Source organism: Osmerus mordax, chromosome 6 (assembly GCF_038355195.1).
Source record: "Osmerus mordax isolate fOsmMor3 chromosome 6, fOsmMor3.pri, whole genome shotgun sequence".
NCBI lineage: Eukaryota > Metazoa > Chordata > Actinopteri > Osmeriformes > Osmeridae > Osmerus > Osmerus mordax.
The window spans coordinates 15,856,311-15,862,911 of NC_090055.1; positions in this window are offsets into that span (position 1 = coordinate 15,856,311).

A 6,601-nucleotide genomic window follows, 5' to 3' on the forward strand; every position below is an offset into this window, starting at 1 on the left:
GGATGTCCAATCAATTTGGTGTCATGTGATCGTGTCATGTGATCGGCGTGGCCGCAGGAACCAAAAATGTGTTTTGGCCAATAACTGTTGATTTGTTTGCCTTTAGTTCATGAAAACTCTTGAGAATGTTTAGTACACAAATCTCAGAAAAAGTTGACTGTAACATGAAAAGTTGAAATTTGGTGAATATTTGAAAAATGCATGCTTGGCTAATTGTTAAGGAAATTTCCAATGAAATGTCTCCCCTGCTCCTCAGCGCGCGCGCTCCACATTCTCACACACTCAGCCTTTCCCTTGACACACGCGCAAGCTTGACGAGACGCATAGACAACATTTCAGGCAATTGTGTGCTGACCAAGCCCCCACTCATTGCTTGGTCTTTAGCAAAGGCCCATGTGGATCTTGATGGTATTGCATTTCCGATTTTGTATGCAATGGTAAAAAGTTCTCAAAATCCTGAAACATTTATAGTATAGGCCAAGAGTAACTACCACACCACAAATGGCCCAATATCACCCATAAGTGACGCTACAGGCCACGCCCTGATACACAAAGATACAAGGCTTTCTGGAATGGGTAGGCTCAACCAAGCCCCCTCCCTTCACTCCTTGGGTTGAAATAAAAGCCCTTGTGGATCTTGATGGTATTGCATTTCATATTTGGTATCCCATTGGTAAGTCTGCGGCATGGAATTTTACAGTGACTATTTGTAAAGAATATACATTTTTCAGTGGTTTGCAATGTTTGGAGGAATCCGCCATTGCTGCTTGCAGTTATATTTATTATTATTATTCTAGTTCCATGGGAGTCAATGGCAGCCCCTAGAACCCTTGGATAACTTTTTGTTAAATTTGGCACACTCATTAAGGACAGTTCCTTCTATACCTACACCAAGTTTCATGTATCCCATCAGACCACTCTAGCGCCACCAATGGGTCAAAGTTGGACTTGTGTTTACACACGCAACTTTTGAACCGTATGACTGATTTTCAAAAATGAGGTACCATTGGATTCCCTGGATCAAGACGAGTTCAACGCACCCTATGACGTCAATTTCCGGTTATATAGATTTTCCGCTATTTCCGGTTGTATCAAAAACCTTTGAAAGCCTACTCCTCCTACAATTTTTGTCATATCTTCTTCAAAATGACCAGAGATGATCTTCAGACCAAGCCTCACAAAAATTATCCCATGGCGTTTTGATTTTATAAACCGTTTGTCCGGCACAGCCAATCAAAATCAGCAAAAAAGTAACCAAACAGGAACTTGGGTCAAATCTCAGCAAATCTTTGAGATATCAACACTAAACTTGGTATATCGGTGGACGACACTACAACATGATACCATGTGCAAAGGCAACTTCATATCTCAAAAAATGATTGATATAAAGCAAATCGAATTTATCGCTAACGCTAAAATAATGCTTTACACATCCGCCGGTCAAAAACTGATACTTTGATTCAATCACAAGTTCATATGAAGACTCTTGAGAATGTTTAGTACACAAATCTGAGGAAAAGTTGACTGTAACATGAAAAGTCGATTTTATGTGAATATTTGAAACATGCATGCTTGGCTAATTGCTAACGAAATTTTCAATGAAATGTCTCCCCTGCTCTTCAGCGCGCGCGTGCTCCACATTCTCACACACTCAGCCTTTCCCTTGACACACGCGCGGGCTTGGCGAGACGCACACACAACATTTCAGGCAATTGTGGGCTGACCAAGCCCCCACTCATTCCTTGGCTTGAAGTGAAGGCCCTTGTGGATCTTGATGGTAATGCATTTTAGAAAATGTTCTCAAAATCCTGAAACATTGATAGTAAGTAAGTAAGTAAGTAAGACTTTATTTATATAGCACATTTCATACAAGAATTGTAGCTCAAGGTGCTTTACATAAAATCAATAAAAACAATAATACAAGTGATAAATAATTCAAACAATAATAAAAATCCCAATAAGATCTCTGTTCAAGAGAGAAAACAACTTTAAAAAGTAGGAAAACCCTTTTGAGATCAAATTACTTAAATGCTTCGGTAAAAAGGTAGGTTTTAAGCTGTCTTTTAAAAATGTCTAGAGTGTTAGCTTCCCTAATATTTATGGGTAATTTGTTCCATAGTTTTGGGGCGTAATTGACAAAGGCCGAATCACCAATCTTCTTATGACTGCTTCTGGTGACCTCTAATAGGCCTGCATTTGATGATCGCAGTGTTCTAGCTGGTGTGTAGTTTATAAAGGAGTTAGCAATGTAGCTAGGTCCTTGTCCGTGTAGAGCTTTGTATGTGAGAAAAAGGACCTTAAAGTCAATTCTGAAGGTAACAGGGAGCCAGTGTAAAGTAGCTAGGACAGGACTAATGTGTTTTCTCCTTTTAGTTTTGGTTAATAATCTAGCTGCAGAATTTTGAATGAGCTGTAGTCTTTCAGTGGTTTTCTTGGGAAGACCAGTGAAAAGTGCGTTACAGTAGTCCAGCCGGCTGGATATAAAAGCATGAATTAACTTCTCTGCATCATTTTGGTTTATGAATGGTCGTACCTTTGCTATATTCCTCAGGTGAAAGAAAGCTGTTTTGGTCACTTTATTAATGTGAGAGTTGAAATTCAAATCTGAGTCCAGGATTACGCAGAGACTCGTCACCTCTGGTTTAAGACAGGGGGTTAAGCCTCCAAGATTCTTAATAAGCATCTCTCTTTTGGATTTGGGGCCACATAGTAGGACTTCGGTTTTGTCTTCATTTAATTTAAGAAAGTTATCATTCATCCATTTGTTTATTGCCAACAGGCAGTTTGTAATGGAATTGATGGCCGTTGCATCGTTGGGTTCAGTGGATATATATAGTTGTGTGTCATCCGCATAGCTATGGAAATCTATGTTATGTTCTCTGATTATGTCGCCGAGTGGTAACATATAAAGAGAAAAAAGTAATGGACCTAAGCAGCTTCCTTGAGCAACCCCGTAGCAGTTCTGATGTTTCTTGGACCTATGGTCACCTAAACTAACATAAAACTTCCTTCCTGTGATATATGATTTCAGCCAGTTCAATACACTATCCGTGAACCCAATAAGCTTTTCCAGTCTATTGATTAGGATGTCGTGATCAATTGTATCAAATGCTGCACTGAGATCTAACAGGATAAGGATAGAGACTTTATTTGCATCAGAGTTTAGTCTGAGGTCGCTAATTATTTTGGTGAGAGCAGTTTCAGTACTGTGATATTTCCTGAAACCTGACTGCGAGACTTCCAGGATGTTATTTTCTTCAAGAAAATAATTTAATTGGACTAAAACTATCTTTTCCAGTACTTTACTAATAAATGGGAGGTTTGATATTGGTCTGTAATTTGCAAGTAGACTGTTATCCAATTTGGGTTTCTTTAATAGGGGCTTTACAACAGCTGTTTTGAAGGCATCTGGGAAGACGCCAGTTCTAAGGGATGTGTTTATAATCTCTAGCACCGGACCTGAGACACTATCAAACACTCGCTTAAAGAATGTTGTGGGTATAGGATCAATATCTGAGGTTGTGGAGTTAGATTCGCTGACAATTTTGGAAAGTTCACTAAGTGTGATACAGGTAAATGTGCTCATGGTTATGTTGCAGAATCTACTGATGTCAGTTTCGACCCCACTATTAATAATACTCGCTCTAATCAAAGTTATTTTGTTCTTGAAGAACAAAGCAAGCTCTTCACATTTAACTGCTGAGGATGGAGGTGGGGCAGGGACAGTGTTTAGCAGCTGGTCAATGGTGGAGAAAAGAACTCTGGAATTTCTGGCATTTTCTGTAATAATGTTGGAGAAATATTCTCTCCTTGCTAGACGGATGGTTTTGTTAAAGGTGGTTAGTGTATCTTTGTAGATATTGTAGTGGATAGTGATCTTTGTTTTCCTCCATTTTCTCTCTGCTGCACGGCATTTTCTTTTCGTTTCACTAACATTTTTATTTCTCAGCAATGGGGAGGTTCTGCTTGTGCACTTCTTTTTGGTTTTCAGTGGTGCAACTGAGTCTAACACAGATAATAGTGCATAATTGAGGTTCTCTACCATTTCATTCAGAGAGCAATCATGGTAAGTCGGCTCATGTAGAGCAAATTGTTCAGAAAATGTCATCATAGCTGTATCGTCTAAATATCTTCTATGGACTAAGAATTCTTTTTTGGTTTTTGTTAGGATAATTTCCACATTAAAAAGTATATAATGATGGTCTGAGAGGGGTAGATCAGTTATTGAAATATTATTGATATTTAGTCCAGTTGTTATCACTAGATCTAGTGTGTTTCCGATAGTATAGGCCAGGAGTAACTACCACACCACAAATGACGCACCATTATCCATAGGTGGCGCTACGGCCAAGCCCCAATTTTCCATTTACAAAGTGATGCCATTCGCATCCCATTTGTCCCAAAATTCTGAAATTCATTAGATATGCCTTATTTCTCATGAGGAACAAAAAAGCCTCAATAACCTATAACGGCCGCCATATTGGATTTTTTTGTACAATAAAGATTTAGGAAACACGTTTTTTTGCTACTTCTCCTACAATTTTTGTCCAATCTTCCCCAGAATTGGCAGGTATCATCGTCAGAGCAACCTTCACTGAAATCTTCAACAGATTTTTGAATTTCATAACCGTTTGTCCGGTACAGCCAATCAAAATCGTCAACAAAGCAACCAAACAGGCAGTTGGATCAAATCTCAGCAAATCTTTGAAATATCACCACCAAACTTGGTGTGTCACGTGAAAGACACTACATCATGTTCCCATGTGAGAAGGCAAATTAATATCTTAAAAAATGATTGAAATAAAGGAAATCTAATTTATTTCTATCTAACGCTAAAATAATGCTTTACACTTCCGCCAGTCAAAAAACTCTAATTCAATCACAAGTTCATGAAGACTCTTGCGAATGTTTAGTACACAAATCTCAGAAAAAGTTGACTCTAAGATGAAAAGCTGATTTTTGGTGAATATTTGAAAAATGCATGCTTGGCTAATTATTAAGGAAATTTCCAACTAAATGTCTCCCCTGACCCTCAGCGCGCGCGCTCCACATTCTCACACACTCAGCCTTTCCCTTGACACACGCGCAAGCTTGGCGAGACGCATACACAACATTTCAGGCAATTGTGGGCTGACCAAGCCCCCACTCATTGCTTGGTCTTTAGCAAAGGCCCATGTGGATCTTGGTGGTATTGCATTTCCGATTTTGTATGCAATGGTAAAAAGTTCTCAAAATCCTGAAACATTGATAGTATAGGCCAAGAGTAACTACCACACCACAAATGGCCCAATATCAGCCATAAGTGACGCTACAGGCCACGCCCTGATACACAAAGATACAAGGCTTTCTGGAATGGGTAGGCTCACCAAGCCCCCTCCCTTCACTCCTTGGCTTGAAATAAAAGCCCTTGTGGATCTTGATGGTATTGCATTTCAGATTTGGTATCCCATTGGTAAGTCTGCAGCATGGAATTTTACAGTGACAATTTGTAAAGAATATACATTTTTCAGTGGTTTGCAATGTTTGGAGGAATCCGCCATTGCTGCTTGCAGTTATATTTATTATTATTATTCTAGTTCCATGGGAGTCAATGGCAGCCCCTAGAACCCTTGGATAACTTTTTGTTAAATTTGGCACACTCATTAAGGACAGTTCCTTCTATACCTACACCAAGTTTCATGTATCCCATCAGACCACTCTAGCGCCACCAATGGGTCAAAGTTGGACTTGTGTTTACACACGCAACTTTTGAACCGTATGACTGATTTACAAAAATGAGGTACCATTGGATTCCCTGGATGAAGACGAGTTCAACGCACCCTATGACGTCAATTTCCGGTTGTATAGATTTTCCGCTATTTCCGGTTGTATCAAAAACCTTTGAAAGCCTACTCCTCCTACAATTATTGTCATATCTTCTTCAAAATGACCATAGATGATCTTCAGACCAAGCCTCACAAAAGTTATCCCATGGCGTTTTGATTTTCTAAACCGTTTGTCCGGCACAACCAATCAAAATCAGCAAAAAAGTAACCAAACAGGAACTTGGGTCAAATCTCAGCAAATCTTTGAGATATCAACACTAAACTTGGTATATCGGTGGACGACACTACAACATGTTACCATGTGCAAAGGCAACTTCATATATCAAAAGATGATTGATATAAAGCAAATCGAATTTATCGCTAACGCTAAAATAATGCTTTACACATCCGCCGGTCAAAAACTGATACTTTGATTCAATCACAAGTTCATATGAAGACTCTTGAGAATGTTTAGTACACAAATCTGAGGAAAAGTTGACTGTAACATGAAAAGTCGATTTTATGTGAATATTTGAAACATGCATGCTTGGCTAATTGCTAACGAAATTTTCAATGAAATGTCTCCCCTGCTCTTCAGCGCGCGCGTGCTCCACATTCTCACACACTCAGCCTTTCCCTTGACACACGCGCGGGCTTGGCGAGACGCATACACAACATTTCAGGCAATTGTGGGCTGACCAAGCCCCCACTCATTCCTTGGCTTGAAGTGAAGGCCCTTGTGGATCTTGATGGTAATGCATTTTAGAAAAAGTTCTCAAAATCCTGAAACATTGATA